Source organism: Erythrolamprus reginae, chromosome 10 (assembly GCF_031021105.1).
Source record: "Erythrolamprus reginae isolate rEryReg1 chromosome 10, rEryReg1.hap1, whole genome shotgun sequence".
In the NCBI taxonomy this organism is placed as follows: Eukaryota; Metazoa; Chordata; class Lepidosauria; order Squamata; family Dipsadidae; genus Erythrolamprus; species Erythrolamprus reginae.
The window spans coordinates 21248722-21270983 of NC_091959.1; the positions used below are offsets into that span (position 1 = coordinate 21248722).

Genomic DNA, 22262 nt, shown 5'->3' on the forward strand with positions numbered 1-22262 from the left:
CGTTATTACTACTCAGTTAATACTCAGATGTGAGACCCCTAGAACAGTATTTCTCAACCTTGGTCATTCTAAGATGTCTAGATTTCAACCTCCAGAATTCCCCAGACAGCTGGAATTCTGGGAGTTGAAGTCCAGACATCTTAAAGTTGCCAAGGTTGAAAAATCCTGCACTAGAGGGTTCAGCCTACTATGGAATTCCACGAATCTTCTTGTGGCGCAGTAACTATATTTCTGCCAAGAAAATTGCATGCAAGCATTCATATAAACCAGTTAGAGGAAGTAATTTTGCATTATAGGAGTCCCAAATTACCTTAGACAGTGGAGGTGAACAAACCTGACCTCATACAAACCACCCAGGATTTTGTTAACTCAAATACTAAAATTCAGTTTTCTCAAGTAACTTTAGTTTGTGAAGCGATTTAGATGCCCGATTCTCGGGGGGCATTCCTCTTTAATCCTCCTATTTTCTCATTAACCTCCCTCCATCCCCTCACTGATCCAATTCCATCCAACTTGACCCATTTTTTTTCCCTTTCAAAAAATGCATTTCCAAGTTGTACTACCGAGTCACTATTGCAAGCAAGGATCATGTATAATCAAAAGGTAGCCAGGTTGTAAAGGAGATTCAAAAGCACCTTTCTTGTCTGCTTTTGCATTTATTTTACAAATGTGCATGGGATGCTTCATTTCACTTTACAACTGAGAAGTGCCCAGAGAAAGTGTGGTTGGATGAGCAACAATTATGCATGCACAGCTGCTTGTCTGATTTCTTTTTTCTTTTCTTCCTTCCTTCCTTCCTTCCTTCCATCCATCTTTCTCTAACTCCCCTTCCTTCTTTCCTTCTTTCCTTCTTTCCTTCTTTCCTTCTTTCCTTCTTTCCTTCTTTCCTTCTTTCCTTCTTTCCTTCTTTCCTTCTTTCCTTCTTTCCTTCTTTCCTTCTTTCCTTCTTTCCTTCTTTCCTTCTTTCCTTCTTTCCTTCTTTCCTTCTTTCCTTCTTCCCTTCTTCCCTTCTTCCCTTCTTCCCTTCTTTCCTTCTTTCCTTCTTTCCTTTCTTCCCTCCTTCCTTCTGTCCTTCTTTCTTTCCTTTCCTTCCCTCCCTCTTCCCTTCCTTCTTTCTCTTTCTTCCCTTCCTGTCATTCTGTTTCCTCCTTCCCTCCCTCCCTCTCTTCCTTCCTTCCTCATCAGAGTTCAGGAAATTAGCATTCAAATAATGTTGTTGGTTTACATTATGAGAAAAAGAAAGGAAGCTTGAAGCGTCCATATCTCTTGATTTAATTTTCTTTTCCAATTTTATTTAGATAAATCAGCCCTGTATGTTTGAGTTTCCCCTTCTTTTCGTGGTTGGATACTCCGAGGCTAGTGCTTTTTTCCATACCAGTTCTCATTCAATTTAATGAAAGAGGATTTGTTTTAAACATTCTTTTAGCAGGAGAGAAATCATGCAGCGTAAAGGGCTATATAAGACATTCATCCATGTTGTGTAGTACATGTTTTGCAAGCTGCTCAAGGAGAGATGGATTATTGGCATTGTAAGCACCTCATTATTATATGCCCAGAATGAAATACAAATGAAGACATTGTAAACTTTGAGAATTTATTATTTCTGTTGATTCAATATGGGGCAGACTTTCCCTAAAATGTGTTTTTTATCCTTTTTTGATATAAGATCAAATAATAATTTAGGTCTCACTCAATTGCTCCATCTTCAAGGTCACCCTAAAGGCAAAGATAAGGACATATGGATGCTCTACATACAGATACGTGTGCAAACATAATCTTTGGTTAGGCCTTGGTTCAAAGACACACACACCTGTGGAGGGAGCAAAATCGTGCACGGAGCCACAGGTGTGCCCATGTTTCACCATGTTTTCTTTTGCTTCCGCGCATGCTGAAACACGGGCACACCTGCGATTCCGTGCACGATTTTGCTCCCTCCACAGGTGCAGAAGCAAAATCACATTGGCCCTGCAAGCACTTACGAGCCGTGGCAGAGAGCGCAATTTAGCGTTCGGGCTAGTAACCCACCGCTGCACATAACCATCATCTTCTAATGACCCCATAATCCCTTGTGGAGTGGAGTCTGCCAACTGAAGGGAGCCTAGCAGAGAGTTTAATGGTTGGATGCCCTTCCTTTTGCGGAATTTTGTTCGGCAGATATATACTCACGGTGCCCAGAGAAAGGGAAATATCTGCCTCTACCTAGGATTGAACTCACAGCCTCCTGAGTGTGAGAGCTCCACCTCTAGGCCACCGCACCCCTCCATCATCTACCATCTACTCTTCATATTTATTTGCATACAACTCTCAAGCAACTGCCGCTCTTGTTTCCATATTCCACACCTGCAATACTGTGATTATTAGTGATGGATAGGCATGATTATAGAGATTCGAAATCCCTTCTCCACTCCTGCTTCCCTTTAGAAGGGAGCTGAGCTAGCAAAAGACAGCCCTGATTAGCATATTTCAGCTAATGGTGCCTTGAAAGAGCTATAATTTACTTCATAGGAAAAGTATGAAGTCCCTTCTTGCATGTCAGCTGGTGGCTACGTCTGCTGTAAATCATGCCCAACCTTTGTGTTTCCTTCCTGGAAAGAGATGAGCAGTTACTCCAGATTCAAGCTAGGTAACTGAAAAGAGAATGTTGCTTAGAATGAAACTGAAATGGGTATACTCAAAAGTATAAGGGCAGACTAGATGGACCATGAGGTCTTTTTCTGCCGTAAATCTTCTATGTTTCTAAAACAATTCCTTTTCCAAAGAAGGAAATTTTAAGGAAAGGAGAGGGAAGATTTTGGAGTGTGTGTAAGGGAGATTCTATTCTATTCTATTCTATTCTATTCTTCTGCTTTGTTCTGCCCTGCTCTTCTTTACTCTAATCTCTGTTCTGTTCTGTTCTGTTCTTGTCTACTCTACTCTACTCTACTCTACTCTACTCTACTCTACTCTGTGTACTCTTGATGCAGCTTCTCCTTTCCATAAAATCTAGGATAGATTTGTAGAGCCAAACTAACTTACACTCATTGCTGGGAAGCTTCAATATAAGCACCCTTGGAGAAACGGATCTGCATCAGGAACAGCTCTATCAAGAAATCCTGGGCAATGCCTCTGTATGAGATTTACAAAGTAGTCTGGTAAAAAAAGCTTTGAACACTTCTTGTAAATGCCAAAGAGCGATGAAAGATCAAATCCTTCACTAACGTAGGAAGAATTTAAAAGGGAAGATTGCACGGAGCAAAAAGACAGAATATAAAGTTGGACTATTTATTTCCCTGATGAAATATTCCAAGTTTATATTCCTTCTTTTTGATCTGCAAAGTCTTCACCTTTAAAATCTTTCTATTGGTGGACCTTTGGCTTGAGCCATGATGATTTCTGGATTGTGTATAGATAAAAGAGAGGCTATGGAGAGAAGAGGTTTTTTATTTGTAATTATTGCTATTGTGCTTGGTGTGAGGAAGGTTGGAAGCCACTTTATTATTGTCTGTCCTCTCATTTTCTTTTCTTTGCTCCTCTACTTTTTTCTTTTTTTTTCTGCACAAGTTTTTTTCTCCTTTTAATTTAGTTTAAATGGAGGGGTCCTTAGTGCTCTGTGAGTTTGGTTGTGTTTATTTATTTATTATTTAATAGATTTGTATGCCGCCCCTCTCCGAAGACTTATGCAAACATTTCATTATTACCCAAATTAGGTAACACCATCAGAATGTTACAATAGAATATTGCTAGAATAGAGAGAAAAATCCACTCTCTTCTAGCACTGATGATGTTACCTAGTTTGGATAATGAAACTTCTGCAAGAAAACAACCAAGGTCAGGGAGCAACAAGGACCCCATAGCTCTCCTCCTCCTCCTCCTTCTTGCATTGATGATGTTACTTAGTTTGGGTAATGAAATGTCTGCAAGAAAACAATAGCATTAGCAATAGCATTTAGACTTATAGACTTAGTTCTTTTACAGCCCTGTGTAAGAAGTTTGCAGACTCAGCATATCGCCCCCAGCAATCTGGGTCCCCATTTTACCCACCTCAGAAGGATGGAAGGCTGAGTCAACCTTGAGTGAGTGATGAGATTTGAACTGCTGAACTACAGCCAGCAAGTAGCTGAAGTAGCTTGCAGTGCTGCACTCTAACCACTGCGCCACCTTGGCTCAATGAAGCTCAGAGTGCACCAAAGACCCTTCATTTCAACTCCGAATTGCAAATATTCTCCTTTATTAATTTGTACTATAGTGATACCTCGTCTTACGAACCCCTCTTCATACGAACTTTTGGTGATACGAACCCGGTGCTTAAGGTTTTTTTGCCTCTTCTTCCAAACTATTTTCACCTTACAAACCCGAGCCGCCACTGCTGGGATGCCCCATCTCCAGACTTCCATTGTTAGTCGAAGCACAGGGATTCCCCTGAGGTTCCCCTCACTGGGAAACCCCACCTCCAGATTTTCGTTGTCAGCTGGACTTCTGTTGTCACCCTTCATTTTTGCCGGCGCTGCTTTGAATCCCAGCTAGGGGAGCCTCAGGGGAATCCCCACACTTCGGCTGACAACGGAAGTCCGGAGGTGGGGTTTCCCATTGAGGGGAGTCTCAGGGGAATCCCCGCACTTTGGCTGACAATGGAAGTCTGGAAGTGGGGTTTCCCAGCGAGGGGAGCCTCATGGAAATCCCAGCGCTTCGGCTGTCAACGGAAGTCTGTAGGTGGGGATTCCCAGCAAGGGGGGCCTCATGGAAATCCCAGTGCTTCGGCTGTCAATGGAAGTCCGGAGGAGGGGATTCCCAGCAGCACAAGGCAAAAGGGATGACTTTTGGAATGGGGTTGCACGCATTATTTGCTTTTACGTTGATTCCTTTGGGGAAAATAGTTTCGTCTTACAAACTTTTCATCTTACGAACCTGGTCACGGAACGAATTAAGTTCGTAAGATGAGGTATCACTATATTTTTTTAAAAAAACTTGAATAAAAAATAGTTTTAAAAAGCAACATATATACCCATGGGATCAATCAAGTCAAGATCTTTCTCTTTAGCCAGACCTTTCCCAATTTCAATAGCTCTTTAAAATTTTCAGCATTTTTTTCATCGTAAGCCACGCAGACTGTTGTATGAGCAGAAAGTTGGGCTGGAAACCAGAGTGGTCCAGCTGCTGCTATTTGGGGGCCATTAACTGCTACAATTGAAAAGCTGCCAGACTGGCACATGTGCCATATTTAAAGCACATGGCCTCTGCTTCATTTGTTTGAAGAAAAAAAAAGCAGATTGTCTTGCCTGACAAAGATCAGTCAGAGATGGAACATGAAGCACCAAAAACTCCTTATGTTAATTGGTGGTGGCAGTATTTGGAATTATTAAAGAGGCGAAGAGGGAGCAGGCATACTGATGCTTCAGAGCAGTGTTTCCCAACCTTGGCCACTTGAAGATATCTAGACTTCAACTCCCAGAATTCCCCAGCCAGCAAATGCTGGCTGGGGAATTCTGGGAGTTGAAGTCTAGATATCTTCAAATGGCCAAGGTTGGGAAACACTGCTTCAGAGGACCCTTTGTTTAAGAGGAAGGTATCAAACTCAAGGGCCAGGGGTCCAATCTGGTCTGCAGGGTGCTTAGATCTAACCAGTGAAGGGCTCCAAAAATGTTTACTACCACACTGTGGGCATGGCTAATTTTGTGGGTGTGGCTTGTCAACCATGTGACCAGGTGGGAGTGGCTTGGTGATCATGTGACCGGGGTGGCTTAAATGTCATGTGACTGGCTTAAAGGTAGCCAACTTGACATCACTCACGTCAAGGGTTAGGGTTAGGGTGCCTGGCATCTCCTTGCCTCAGAGAGATACAATTTCCCTCTCTATTTATTATGACTGAACATCCAAAATATACTATTTAATGCTATGTCTATATGCCATATGTGTCCATACATATTACACACAGGCACACAAAAATATACATTATTTACTATATAAACTTAAGTGTGTGTACACACGCACACACCCACGCATAGCTATTCTAAAATTATACACATTCAACCTCATTTACTGCGAAAGAAAAAACATACCCAGAGCCTGGAAGGGGGAAAAAATATCAAAATTTTCCTATGGTTCTACATACCTGACCATACCCATAGGAGCCCATCACTAGATCTGGTCCACAAGGCCACCCTGAAAGCAGCAAAGGACTAGCCCACAATGCCTCTGCCAGAGAAACGGAACTTTGCGGGCAGCCCTCCCGAGCTCCGTTTTCACTGGCAGAGGGTTGCAGGAGGCCGTCACAGCTGAAAATGGGAGTCCAGGAGCCCGTTTTCGCTGCCACCCCTGACATGAGTAACGTCAAGCTGGCCATGCCCAGGGTATCCAGCAAACCTGGAAAACAGGGAAACCAGGGAATTATCAGGGAAGTCAGTGGTTCGGGAAATATCAGGAAAATCAGCGGTTCAGGAAATAGAAACATAGAAGACTGACGGCAGAAAAAGACCTCATGGTCCATCTAGTCTGCCCTTATACTATTTCCTGTATTTTATCTTACAATGGATACATGTTTATCCCAGGCATGTTTAAATTCAGTTCCTGTGGATTTACCAACCATGTCTGCTGGAAGTTTGTTCCAAAGTTCTACTACTCTTTCAGTAAAATAATATTTTCTCATGTTGCCTTTGATATTTCCCCCAACTAACTTCAGATTGTGTCCCCTTGTTCTTGTGTTCACTTTCCTATTAAAAACACTTCCCTCCTGAACCCTATTTAACCCTTTAACATATTTAAATGTTTCGATCATGTCCCCCCTTTTCCTTCTGTCTTCCAGACTATACAGATTGAGTTCATTTAGTCTTGCCTGATACGTTTTATACTTAAGACCTTCCACCATTCTTGTAGCCCGTCTTTGGACCCGTTCAATTTTGTCAATATCTTTTTGTAGGTGAGGTGTCCAGAACTGAACACAGTATTCCAAATGTGGTCTCACTAGCGCTCTATATAAGGGGATCACAATCTCCCTCTTCCTGCTTGTTATACCTCTAGCTATGCCTTTACTTGCTTTTCCTACTGCCCGACCACACTGCTCACCCATTTTGAGACTGTCAGAAATCACTACCCCTAAATCCTTCTCTTCTGAAGTTTTTGCTAACACAGAACTGCCAATACAATACTCAGATTGAGGATTCCTTTTCCCCAAGTGCATTATTTTACATTTGGAAACATTAAACTGCAGTTTCCATTGCTTTGACCATTTATCTAGTAAAGCTAAATCATTTACCCTATTACAGACCCCTCCAGGAATATCAACCCTATTGCACACTTTAGAGTCATCAGCAAATAGGCAAACCTTCCCTACCAAACCTTCCCCTATGTCACTCACAAACATATTAAAAAGAATAGGACGCAGAACAGACCCTTGTGGCACCCGCTTGTAACCTGTCTCTGCTCAGAATACTCGCCATTAACAATAACTCTCTGATGTCTACGCTTCAGCCAGCTTGAAATCCACTAAAATATTAGAATTATCAGGGAAATCAGCGGCTCGGGAAATATCAGGAAAGTGTCAGGGAAATCAGCGGTTCGGGAAATATCAGGGAATTTCAAAATGCTTTCCCCCTGGACACCATACCCAACTTGGCCCCCTGAAGTCAAACACAACCCTGATGTGACCCTCAATGAAATCGAGTCTGACACCCGTGGTCTAAGAAGAAACATTATACACCGTGATTGCACTGGCTGCCAGCAGTTTGGCAGATCGAATCTCAGTAGGCTCAAGGTTGACTCAGCCTTCCATCCTTCTAAAGTCGATAAAATGAGGACCCAGATTGTTGGGGACAATATATGCTTACTCTCTGTAAACTGCTTAGAGAGGGCTGTAAAGCACTCTGAAGTGGTATGTAAGTCTAAATGCTTTTGCTATTCCTTTATGCTACCCCATTCTCCCTTCTTCAAGCAGGACAGGGCTCTTCAGTTTTATTAAGCTCGTGAGGAGCCAGATAGCAGAAATGGCACACATCCATTGCCAATGTGTGCTTGTGCTCTTAAAATGCGCGAGAGACAAGAAAAGTAGAAACTGGGAATAGGCTATGAAAATAACCTTGAGAGGCAGGAGAAAAGAGCTGCAGTTTGATAAGGAAACTCCAAGTCTAAAATAGGAACTTAATTTGAGAAAACACACTCACCAAAAAAAGAGAGAGCATGTTTACTCAAATCATTAAATCCAAATGGCCTAGTATGCTGTATAGGCTGTACAACTTCTGGAGGTGTATCACCCATTGCCTGGATCAGTGATGGCGAACCTATGACACGGATGCTACAGGTGGCACGCGGAGCCATATCTGCTGGCACTTGAGTCGTTGCCCTAGCTCAGCTCCAACATGCATGTGTGTGCCGGCCAACTGATTTTTGGCTCGCACAGAGGTCCTAGGAGGGTGTTTTTGGCTTCCAGAGAGTCTCCAAGGGGTGGGGGAGGCATTTTTACCCTCCCTCAGCTCCAGGGAAGCCTTTGGAGCCTGGGGAAGGTGAAAAATGAGCCTACTGGGCACACCAAAGTTGGGGAACAGGCTGCTTCCAGCCTCCAGAGGGCCTCTGGGGGGTGGGGGAAGCTGTTTTTGGTCTCCCAAGCAGTGATGGGCTACCACAATTTTTACTGCCACACTGTAGGCCTGGCTTATGCATTTTGTTTCAACATCTTTCATTGCAAATTGGGTGCTCTGGGGTGGAGCTCCAAATTTTGCTACCGGAACTGCATTCCTGACTGTTCCCATAGGAGCCCATCACTGCTCCCAAGGCACTGAATTATGGGTGTTGGCACTTGCATAAGCGTGATAGCATGCACCCATGCTCTTTTGGCGCCATAGGAAAAAAAGGTTCACCTCACTGGCCTGGATGGATAAAACCCTCTTCTGATCCTCTCTAGGCCACGATAAAGCATCGATGTCTGAGAATGGCTCAGGAAAGCAGGACGCAGCTCAACCCATATTGACATTATAACTTCCCGTTAAGCTCTGATGAGATCATAAGCCCCCAGAAGATCCTTTTTAGTGACTTAGAATCAAAGAAACCTCCTGGAAGATTAGAAGCCTTGTAGGAAACCTTTTCAGATTTCTGCTTATTTCCCCCCCCCCTTTTTTTTTTTTCCTCAGTGCTGAGCCAGAGCCGGTCAGTTACAGTGATTGTTTAGCTCGGCTGGAACTGTGTATGACCTTATCAGAACCATTCTGGCCTTAATTTTACCTTAAACCCTTCAGAAGGCTCCTCTCCCGAACAGACACATTTGCCTTGTTCCATTAGGGATGCTGCGGCGACCAGCCAGCTGGTACATACCCTGAAGATAATACCTGTAGTTGACATTTTGTCTTTCACAGCTTCATTCGAAAAGGGCGAGGAAATATTTCATGGGCAAAGCAGGTGCAGCAGAGCAGGTTGGGGAAGGTTCGTTCACACAGAATCAAAGTCTACATGTGGCTTCTGGCTTTTCAGCTGCACTAGCAAAATGGACTGCCATACTCTAGCCTTTGGCTGGACGAGAGCATCTGCTACCCCCCCCCCCAAGAGTATCTGGATACAGAATCTGTCAGAATAAGTTTAGTTCTGAAGGTAATATCACAATGCAAGTAAATGGTTTGTAACCTGATGTAAGCCACAATCAGCATGTAATCGCGGGTTTGCTAATTGTGCTGCAACCTGATTGGCCGTAAGCCTATAAAAGAAGGAACACTCTTGCATGGGTGTGGTTTGTTACAGTAGAGAGTGGTTTGTTACTGAGTGGCTTGTTACAGTGGGTGGGTTGTTAGAGAGTGGTTTGTAGTTTAGTGGTTAGTGCTTAATGGTTGCAGTGGTGGATATTATAAGAGTTGTATGAAAGTATTGTATGATAGTTTATTTACAGAAGCAGTTTGATAAAAGAGGAAGTAAAGTATATTTTGACAAGAAAGCCTGCTGCTGTGTTTCATTGAAGACTTCAATTAGGTATAGAGGTTAACTGTGGCTACTTGGTGGGTTAATGTCCATGTGCGCAAAACTCTCTCTGCCCAACAGTTTATGGGCCAAGTAGCTCTGCCCACCAAATGGAAGAACATAGGCAGTGGGGTACCATAGGGTTCTGTCCTGGGCCCTGTGCTCTTCAACATTTTCATCAACAACTTGGATGAGGGAATAAAAGGGCAACTGATCAAATTCGCAGATGACAGCAAGCTGGCGGGGGTAGCCAATACCCTAGAAGACAGGCTAAAATTTCAAGAGAAGCGGGGGAAATGCACCCCCACTTTATGTTTAATGTTTGTATGTGTGTCTGTTTATTTTAAGAAAAATTAATAAAAAAATTTAATAAAAAAAAAGACAGGCTAAAATTACAGAAAGACCTAGACAAAGACAGTGGGCCCATACCAACAAAATGATGTTTAACATCGACAAGAGCAAAGTCCTTCACCTAGGCAGAAAAAACCCTGGACACACATACAACCTGGGAGAAACCCCTCTTAGCAGTAGCGACTGCGAAAGAGACCTTGGTGGATAATCAACTAAACATGAGCCAACAATGTGCAGCAGCAGTTAAAAAAGCCAACACAATCCTAAACTGCATCAACAGGGGAATACACTCCAAGACCAGGGAAGTCTTAATACCACTCTACTACGCCCTGGTCCGACCACACCTGGAGTACTTTATTCAGTTCTGGTCACCATACTTCAAAAGAGACATTGAAACTCTGGAGAAGGTGAAAAAAAGAGCAACCAAGATGATTAAGGGACTGGAAACCAAGACTTACGAAGAGAGACTGAGGGAACTGGGCATGGATAGCCTAGAGAAAAGGAGGACCAGAGCGGACATGATAGCAATCTACAAGTATACGAGGGGATGTCACAGAGAGGAGGGGATCACTTTATTCTCCAGGGCACCAGAGGGCCGGACGAGGAACAACGGCTGGAAGCTGACCAAGGAGAGATTCAACATGGAGATAAGGAGGAACTTTCTGACAGTCAGAGCGATCAACCAATGGAACAACCTACCAGCGGACGTTGTGAACTCCAACACTCTGGACATTTTTAAGAGAAGATTGAACTGCCACTTGACTGGTGTGCTATAGGGTTCCTGCTTGGGCAGGGGGTTGAACTTGATGGCCTTCATGGTCCCTTTCAACTCTAACAATAAATAAATAAATAAATAAATCTTCTCTTGGGTAACCAAGGGGGGAACTAGTAGCTTAAAGAAGGAAGTAAGAAGATTCAAGACAGATTCAAGAACGATAAAGTTACATTTGGATGCAACATGTATGGGGTTGGGAAACACTCATTTGAAGGAAATGTTTAAAGGGCTGAGTTAATTAATTAATTGATTTGATTTCTATGCCACCAATCCTGAAGGACTCAGGGTGGCTTACAACAGTATAAATTACAAAAACAATAAAAAGGAGTCAAATATAAAATCTAAACTATAAAATATTAATAGCTTTCGTCCCCAGGAGCAAGCATCTTTTAATTTCTTGGTCCCTATCTGCAATGATCTTGTAGCCCAGGAAAAAAAACTGTCACTACCTCCATTTCTTTGCTATCTATTTGCCAGGAATTGAGAGGGCCGGATATATCCCTGAGAAAAAAAATCAGTTTAACTGGAATTTAATTTGGAATCCTGATTCATCACACCCTGACATTTGAATTTTAGAAATGATCACACACAGAGATTTCAAATGAAATCTTGACAAAAAAGTAGTCATTGTTGGCTTACCTAAGTTTAGCTGTGTATCTTTCCGACTTTTTAACTGATATCTCAGTAGCAGATTTCAGCTTATTGACTACAGGAAATAGCAAATGCTTTGCTGTCCTTGGAATGAATAGGAGGGCAGCAATTAAAATTACAGGATCAAGGAGACAATTCAGGAGAAAGGAAGGAGGCTGTTTCAAAGCCACCAAGACTGTACAAATCCTCCACCCTGTTTTCCTTTTCTTTAAAAATAAAGTTTTAAATTAAGGCATTAGACAAACAACAAAGCAAGCTGTGAAATATGTAATAAATTGCTTGATGCAGAATGAGCGATAAAATCCTCTATACTCCTAGCAATCTATAAAAGAGTCTGTAACGTGTGCTTGGTACATATACCATTGCTATTTTACAAAACCAGATAATGATTTGGGTTTTATTAGCTGGAGATGAAAGTCCCTCCTGGCTGTTCACACAAGACTATATAATTTTTCAGCAGTGGCAGAGCTGTTATGCAAGTTCAGTCATGGGATCCCGCAGTTAAAGCATATCGGGTAGCAAATGTGGGAAGCTGATGCTGCTAAGGGCTGTGGAGCTACTGTAGGAAAAAGCTGGATTGTACTGGAAGTATGAGCCACACTTTCATAGCCCAGTTTGATTTGTTAGCTCATTGTTCATTTCAACCACCACTAATCAATTCCCAGATTTCACTAAATGACGATTGTTTTATTTGTCCTCAAAACAGAAAAAACAACAACAACTATCAATGCAAGTCCTTATCACTTGTAACAGGGATGAAATGCTTCAGGTTCGCTTGTGCCTGTCAATTGTTGGAGAGCCGGTCATGAAGGGAGTGCCGGTCATGCTCAGATGCCACCATTTGGGTTCTTTTACCCTCTGTGCATGCACAGAACACTTTGTGCATGCACAGAGGGCAATGCTCTGGCAATCTCACACTACACACCAGAGCTTACAAAACCCATCCTCAAATACAGTTCATCTGTCTGGAACCCACACTGCATTTCGGACATCAACACCCTAGAAAATGTCCAACCAGAAGAGCCCTTCACTCCACCACTCGAAACAGAATACCCTACGAAACTAGACTTACAATCCTGGGTCTAGAAAGCTTAGAACTACAACGTCTTAAACATAATCTAAGTATTGCCCACAAGGTCATATGCTGCAACGTCCTGCCTGTCAACGACTACTTCAGCTTCAACTGCAATAACACAAGAGCACGCAACAGGTTCAAACTTAATATCAACCGCTCCAAACTTGACTATAAAAAATATGACTTTAGCAATCGAGTTGTTGAAGCATGGAACTCATTACCAGACTCTGTGGTGTCAACTCCCAACCCCAACATTTTTCCCTTGGACTTTCCATGGTTGACCTCTCCAGATTCCTTAGAGGTCAGTAAGGGGCAAGCATAAGTGCACTCGTGTGCCTTCTGTCCCCTGTCCAATTGTCTCTCCTATATTTTATATATCTTTCCCTGTCCAATTGTCTCTCCTATATTTTATATATCTTTTCTCCCATTCATATATCCTTTCCTCTACTCTTCATTGAGGTATTCTATTCTCATTTATTTATTTTATTTATTTATTCGATTTTTATGCCGCCCTTCTCCTTAGACTCAGGGCGGCTTACAACATGTAACAATAGCACTTTTTAACAGAGCCGGCATATTGCCCCCACAATCCAGGTCCTCATTTTACCCACCTCGGAAGGATAGAAGGCTGAGTCAATCTTGAGCCGGTGATGAGATTTGAACCGCTGACCTTCAGATCTACAGTCCGCTTCAGTGGCCTGCAGTACAGCACTCTACCTGCTGCGCCACCCCGGCTCATATCTTTTATTCTATCCTTTCGCTGATATTGACTATTACATGTTTTTATTCTCTTTAACTTTCAATTTGCATTGGACAAAATAAATATGGCTCAGGGCCAGACTATTTACGGGACCGTTTCTTGCCGCATAAGAGCACACAGAGTTGACCTCCTTTAGGTCCGGTCAACTTAGCAATGCAGGTTGGCGGGACTGTGGGGGAGAAGCTTCTCTGCTGCCGCCCCAGTTCTATGGCATGAACTCCCCCCAAGGTCTGTACTGCTCCCACCCTAATGGCTTTCTGTAAGGCCACAAAGACCTGGGTTTGCCGACAGGCCTGGGGGCCATGAATTGACATCTATCGTGGGCAAATTGTATGAATGTTATGTATGTATGCTGATTATTTAGTTTATTATGGGTTTTAATCTGGGTTTTATGATAAGATTGTATATTTGGCTTATTTTTAATTGTTTTTTGTATTTTATATTGGGCGGCATAGAAGTCGAATCAAACAAACAAACAAACAAGTAATAAAAAAGAACCCATATGGTGATATCCAGGTGGGTGGGCGGAGCCTCGTGCTCCCTTCGAAACCAGCTCTCTGACAACTGATAGGTGCAACCAAACTAGGAGCATTTCACCCCAGGCTTGTAAATTATTTATCCATCCCATATTTGATCACAGAATCTGGTTAAAAAGAGACTTATAATAAGACTTATTTGGCTCCAGGTCCCAGTAGTCCCTGAGTTTCCACCGCAATTGAGCCTAAAATTCCTGCTGCTAAGCAAAACAAAGCTGAGTTTTCCTCCATTTTATGATCTTTTTGGCACAGTTGGTAAGTGAATCACTGCTTTCAAGTTAGTAATATGGTTTGTTAAGAGAATCTGGTTTCCCCATTGACTTCGATTGTCAGAGGTTCGCAAAAGGGATCACATGACCCTGGCACACTGCAACCATCATAAATAGGAGTCACTTGCCAATTATCTGAATTTTGTTTTTTTAAAAAATATATAATTTATTAGTTTTGTAAAAGGGAAGGGGGGAGCGGGAGTACAAAATCAAAAGGGGGGAGGGGAAAGGAGAGTACAAGTATAATAAGTTTAAAAGTAAAATTTACAAAGAGTTACCGAGGTCCATTATATTCCTTGATATACATATCGTTATTATATATTGACTTATATTAATACAATAGTTCTATTCGTATTTCATTCTCATTTTACATTCCAGCGACCATATTTATTATCTTTACCATATATAACTTAACAAATCTAAGGAGGAGGTGGGGTAGGAAAGGGGTTGTCTGCTTCGATAGCAGACATTGAGTTTAATGACTTGATGTTCTTATAAATGAGAATAGGAAATGAGAATAATAAAGTATGTGAGAATTAGAGTTAAGATAGAGTTAGTTTTTTCCAGCAATTGTATGGGTATATTAGTAGGTTTGAACTCAGACAGCTTTTGGATTACTTCGTATTCTAGATAACCATTGGTACCATTTCTCCCAGGCCTTATAGAAATCTGATTCTTTTTTGTTTCATAACTCCATCGTCATTTTAGAGAGTTCAGCGCATTCCATAATTATAGCAATAATATTTGTAGTTGTGGGTATGGTATCTTGTTTCCACTTTTGGGCGTATGCTATTCTGGCTGCAGTTAGTATTTGTGTAATAAGGTATTTGTCTTCTTTTTTAATTGTTTGTCTAAATATGCCTAGCAGAAATATTTTATTTATTTATTTATTTATTTTATTTTATTTTATTTTTTATTTTTTATTTATTTATTTTATTTATTCTTTGTCCAATATACAATACATATGGAAGAGAGTAGGCATTAAGTAATATATATAAAGATAGAAGGAAAAAGAGGATATATATGATATAAGAGATAAGGAGAGAATAGATATGATATATGTATATATATATATATATATATATATATATATATATATATATATATATGTATATAGATAGATAGATAAATAGATAGATAGATAGATAGATAGATAGATGATAGATAGATAGATAGATAGATAGATAGATAGATGATAGATAGATAGATAGATAGATAGATAGATAGATAGATAGATAGATAGATAAGGTAAGGAAAGACAATTGGACAGGGGACGATAGGCACATCAGTGCACAGTTCTGGTTTAGGTGTGATCGGTATCGATATGACTTGGTCTACTATCTTTTTAGTAACAATTATCTGAATTTTGATGACATGTGGATTGTAAAGCACGGTTTATATCCCAGTCTTCAATGTAGGGTCAACTGCTTAGGCTTGCTCAGCAAGCCATGGTCTTATGCCACCTAGGCCTCCAGCCCACTCTCTCTAGGAATGAAATAACAGCATTTCTAAGTACTCAGAGATCTCAACCCTGAAGCTGTATTTGCATGAGAGAATTATATGTGGTTTGTTTACAGCTCAGTCAGTACATTATGCAAATTCAGAAAATTGGGTTGGTAACCTTGGTATAATTACTCACTTCAATTTTCTGACTTCAGATCATCTAGAGAACTTTAAACAAACCATGTGGGTCAATTTTGGCTAAATATGTGGTTGACTAGTTTATGACTGTGTGTTGTATGAACATGAGCCAGTGGATAAACCTTAACCCTAACATGGGCGATGTCACCATCTACTTTATTGGATAAAAGTCCCAATTTCATTCATGAGTTCTGTTCTACCACTGAATCAGTGCAATCTGATTGGATTGTTTGGGGAATATTATTGATGTGGTTTCATCCATTTTTACCCAAAATTAAGTATTCTTTTAAACATTAATAAGCTGCCCAGAGTCTGATGCCTTGAAAATCCAGTAAACAAGAATAAATTGAATAAACTCCAGAGCACTTAACTTTGAAATGGAAATGCCCTATTCATTTGCCTAATTCATTTTATAAAAGCAATCTAAGATACAGGTCGCTATCATAGCTTGTGACTGGATGTGCTTGTAAAATCACCTTGGAGAGCTAATAATTGGAATAGCCAGTTGCAAATGATAGCAGGAGTTCTGCTTCTTCAAAAACATCCTATAAATAGAATAAGGGAAGCTACCTCTGTTGAAATGGCTGATCCTTCATCTACACAGTTAATAATAATGTAATAACATAATAATGACAACAGAGTAGGAAGGGATCTTGGAGGTCTTCTAGTCCAACCCCCCTGCTTGGGCAGGAGAGCCTACACTACTTCAGACAAATGGTTATCCAAAATCTTCTTAAAAACGTCCAGTGTTTCCAGTATTCACAACTTCGGGAAGTGTGTGTTCTGTTGTATTCTGTTTTCACTTCAGCAATTTAATAATACTTTAATGCAGAGTAGAGTTGGAAGGGACTTTGGAGATCTTCTAGTCCAACCCCCTGTTCAAGCAGGAGACCCTATACCAGTGATAGTGAACCTTTTTTTCCTTGGGGGCTGAAAGCGCATGCATACACATTATTGCACCCACGTGAGTGCCCACACCAATAATTAAATGCCTGAAGAGGGGAAAATTGTCCTCCCCCCAAAAAGGCCTTCTGTAGGCTAGAAACAGCCCATTTCCCAACTTCTGGTGGGCCCGGTAGGCCTATTTTTTACCCTTCCCAGGCTCTAAAGTCTGGGGAGGGCAAAAACATCCTCCCCCATCCCCCGTGGAAGCCCTCCAGAAGTCGAAAATGCCCCCCCAGACCCTCCATGCGAGCCAAAAATCAGCTGGTTGGTGCAGACATGCGTGCTGGAGCTGAGCTAGGGCAACGGCTCGCATGCCAGCATATATGGCTCCGTATGCAGTAATGGGCAGCCAAAATTTTACTGCCACACTGTGGGTGTGGCTTATTTTGTGGGTGTGGTTTAATGGTCATGTGACTGGGTAGGAGTGGCTTGCCAGCCATGTGACCGGGTGGGAGTGGTTTAAACGATCAACTTTTAAGTCTTCGATTTACAGCCCCACCAGTGTCGCTCGCTGGGGTGACAATTTGCTTTGTGTTTCCCGCTCTCTCGTTCCTGGGTCACCTCCCCGCCTCAGACTGGGTAGCTAGGCGAATGGGAGCTGCCAGAAGCATAAATGCTGCCAGTGCCGCTTCCACCCACACCTTCTGCTTGCACCTCCGGTGGGAGGTGGCCGCGTGAGGCTGGAGGGGAGCCAGGCAGGAGAGAGGGAAACTCGTCAGAGGCCAGGAAGGAGGAAAGAGGAAAAATGCAAGGAGCACAGATGCAGCAGCAGCAGGGAAAAAAAGGAGAGCTGAGCAGAGACCAGTAATTCAGGAAGTGACAGCCTCCCATCAGCTGCAGCTCCACATGCATCTTCATTTCCACTGGTGGAACTGTGTTCCACCCTGTCCTGCCTGCTGCCCACCCCTGTCCATGTGCTACCTGTGGCACCTATACCATAGGTTCGCCATCACTGCCCTATACTATAGGTATTTCAGACAAATAGCTGTCCAATCTCTTCTTAAAAACTTCCAGTGTTCTCTTCTTAAAAACATCCATAAGAGCCGGGGTGGCACAGCAGGTAGAGTGCTCTACTGTAGGCCACTGAAGCTGACTGTAGATCTGAAGGTCAGCAGTTCAAATCTCATCATTGGCTCAAGGTTGACTCAGTCTTCCATCCTTCCGAGGTGGGTAAAAGGAGGACCCGGATTGTGGGGGCAATATGCTGGCTCTGTTAACAAGTGCTATTGCTAACGTGTTGTAAGCCATCCTGAGTCTAAGGAGAAGGGCGGCATTAAATAGATAGATAGATAGATAGATAGATAGATAGATAGATAGATAGATAGATAGATAGATAGATAGATAGATAATTAATTTTTGGAGGAAAACAGTTCCACTGATCACTTTTACAAAGTTTCTCTTTAATTCTAGGTTGCTTTTTCCCTTGATAATTTTCCTTCCATTGCTTCTTGTTTTGCCTTTAGCTGCTTTGGAGAATAGATTGACCCCTTCTTTTTCTTTTTTTGTGGCAGCCTCTCAAATATTGAAACATTGCTATCATGTCTACCCAGATCCTTCTCTTCACTAGAGTAGCTGTGCCCAGTTACTGCAACCATTCTTCATATGTTTTAGTCTCCAGGCCCTTAATCATCTTAACTGCTTTTCTCTGCACTTTTTCCAAAGTCTCAACATCTTTTTATATAACGTGTGACCAAATCTGGATATCCAACTCGTCTGTGCAGAATTTATATATAGGTAGCCCTCACCCTACGGTCACAATTGAGCCTAAAATTTCTGCTGCTAAGCAAGACAACTGTTAGCTGAGTTTTGCCCCATTTTATGATCTTTTTGGCACAGTTGGGAAGTGAAACACCTCCGTTGTTAAGTTAATCACACGGTTGTTAAGTGAATCTGGCTTCCCCATTGATTTTGCTTGTCAGGCATTTGTAAAAGGAGATCCCGTTGCCCTGGGACACTACTAACAGTCATAACAGTGTTGGTTGCATTCAAATTTTGATCATGTGACCACTGGGATGCTTCAAAGGTTGTCAGTATGAAAAAATGGTCATAGGTCGTCCATGCTTCAATGGCCACTAAACGAACAGTTGTAAGTCAAGGACTACCTGTTTTGTTCCTACCTCAAAAACTGTGTACTGAACACAAACAAATCATATAATTAGTAGTTTATCTCTACAGAACATCTGCCTTCTAATCCAGTTGCAAAACTGTCATCACCAGTGTCAAGATATTCATGAACAGGGAGAGCCAATGGTAACAAGGTCAACCCATGAATAGGCACAGCAACTGAGTCAGCCAATGGGAGCTGAGCACATCTGAGTCTGTGCAGAGAATCAAAACTAAAAGCTGGAGGGTGGGCGTGGCTCAGTCTGCATTCTCCTCTCTGTACTCTTTGCTGAAATGAAACTAACCCCTGCTTGTGTTTAATCTGCTAATGGTATTGTAAATTCGTCTGTTATTATGTTTATAAAGAAGCTACTAAATCCAGCTGAATCAGTCATCTGTGCCTCTGGTTTTGATTTTGCAATGAACCTTAATAACCAGTAAAGAAAAACTGTCTATTGAACGACCACCCTGCATTCCTGAATTTCAACAGCAGACTCCCAAATTCAGTTGATAACCAAGCAGGATGCTACTCAGCTAAGAAGTGGAAATTATTCTTTACAGGGATAATAATTAGGCCAACCTGATGAATAACAATCCCTGAGCCTTGAGTAGAATTCTGAAAGGTTCAGCTAAAATGTCTTCAGCTTGAATTGCTAATTTCTGGAGCTGTGATCTTCCATTTGGCAACAGTAGCCCAACAGGCATTATTTTGTGGACTGGATATTGGGTTTTAATTTTGTTAATCCAATACAATTCAATATCGTTGGCAGCTGGAGATTCTCTGAGTAAGAAAATGATAATAATAATAAAACAGAATTCTTTATTGGGAAAGTGTGATTAGGCACACAAGGTGCATATGCACTCACTGTACATAAAATATACATTTGTCAAGAATCATGTGGTGCAACACTTAATGATTGTCATGGGGTCAAATAAGCAATGAGGAAACAATCAATATTAATAAAAATCATAAGGATACAAGCAACAAGTTACAGTCATACAATCATAAGTAGGAGGAAATGGGTGATAGGAATGATGGGAAAAAACTAGTAGTAATAGTAGTGCAGACTTAGTAAATAGTTTGACAGTGTTGAGGGAAATATTTGTTTAGCAGAGTGATGGCGTTCAGGGAAAAAACTGTTCTTGTATCTAGTGTGCAGAGCTCTGTAACAATGTTTGAGGGTATGAGTTGAAACAGTTTATGTCCAGGAAGTGGACATTATGCCCAGAGGGTCGTTGGTTTCCAGAAGAGGTTGTGACAGCTGTCAGCCTTGATCGCTCCAAGGCAGGATTAGACAGATTCATAGATGCCAAGTGTATCGGTGGTTATTGAAACGGATGTCCATGTGCTGCCTCTATGTTGGTGGAGGCAGGCAGGATTCCCTTGAGTACCATTTGTTGGGGGTCAGAGGGAAGGGAGGGTCTTGCCTTCTCTTTCTGCTCAAGATCCCCATGGACAATTGGTGGGCCGCTGTGTGACACAGAATGCTGAACTTGATGGGCTTTGGCCTGATTCAGCATGGCTCTTCTTATGTTCTTATGTGAGGAGTCAGTAAATATTTTCACCATCGTCTTTTTCACTTGTGCAGTATACAGGTCCTCAAAGGAAGGCAGGTTGGCAGCAATTGTTTTTTCTGCAGTTCTGATTCTCCTCTGAAGTCGGTCTTGTTGGGTTTCAGAACCAAACCAGACAGTTATAGAGGTGCAGATGACAGACTCAATGATTCCTCTGTATCAGCAGCTCCTTGGGCAGTGTGAGCTTCCTGAGTTGGCGCAGAAAGAACATTCTTAGTTATGTTTTATATTGTGAGGAACAAAAACATGCAGTTATGCATTAGCAATGGAGGGAAACAAAAGACCAGAACTTCATAATTCTGGGACTCAGAGGGGAGATATGGGGAAAAGGAGTGCAAAAGTAATAAGACATTCTGGAATTGGCCCTGCCTTCCCAATTATTAAAAGCTGTTGGTAATGGCCACCATTCTTGAATTCTGATATTTAGTCCTCCCTGTGTCATTTCACATCTTTGGGAGGCTTCATGAAGCTCTCTCTGCCAAGGGGAACTTGACATTTTGTCCCAAGCAAACTAATTCCAAACTCTAAATATTCCTTTTAAACATTTATCCCTTTGGCATTGTAGAACTGATGATGGCTTTGTAACAGAGCAATAAAGAGACTTGGAGAGTGATCTTAATGGGAGCGTTCTGCTTTTCAAGAGTCTACTGTGGCTGGAGCTAACAGCCTTGCAACCCAGGAAATAATCCTACCATTTTAAAAATAAAAACTACCCAGTTGTATTTAAGATTGATAGATGACTGGGTGGGAAGAAATGGAGATTGGATTTACAAGTAGTCCTTAATTTACCACCATAATTGAACCCAATATTCCTGTTGCTAATTGAGACATTTGTTAAGTGAGTTTTGCTCCCATTAGGTTAAGAATACCCACAGCTGTTAAATTAGTAACATCAGTAGTGGGTTCCATTTACTCTGAGGTTGCACATGTGCTCATCCCGGACAGGTTGGTCAGACCCTCCCACCGCCAGTGCTGTATTCTTAGAACCGGGCCGAACTGGGATCAACCCACCGCTGAGTAACACCATTGTTAAGTGAATCTGGCTTCCCCATTGACTTTGCTTGTCAGAAGGTTGCAAAATGTGTTCACATGAGCCCAGGACACTGCAACCGTCATAAATATGACCCAATGGTCACACATCTCAATTTTGATCATGTGACCATCGGAATGCGGCAATGGTTGTTTGTGTGAAAAATGGTCATAACTCACTTTCCCCATTGCTGTTCTAACTTTGAACAGTCACTGAATGAACTGTGGTAAGTTGAAGATTACATGTTATTTCTAAGATATACGAGATGGCCCAAATGTCTTCTTTCTTTCTTTCTTTCTTTCTTTCTTTCTTTCTTTCTTTCTTTCTTTCTTTCTTTCTTTCCTTTCTTTCTTTCTTTCTTTTTTCTTTCTTTCTTTCTCTCTCTCCCTTCCTTACTTCCCTTCTTTCCATCCTTCTTTCCCTTCTTTCCTTCCTTCCTACGTACCTACCTACCTTTCCATCTATCTATCTCTATCTATCATCTATCTATCTATCTATCTATCTATCTATCTATCTATCTATCTATCTATCTATCTATCTTTCTATCTCTCTTTCTTTCTTTCTTTCTTTCTTTCTCTCATTCTGTCTCTCTTCCTTCCTTCCTTCCTTCTTTCCTCCCTCCCTCCCTCTCTCCCTCTCTTT

General features: G+C 41.7%; 1 protein-coding gene across 1 annotated transcript in view; it reads left to right on the forward strand.

Moving 5' to 3' along the window:
- Positions 1-22262, forward strand: part of AGBL1 (AGBL carboxypeptidase 1) — a 376387-nt gene that overhangs the window by 244268 nt on the left and 109857 nt on the right. The window lies entirely within an intron of this gene.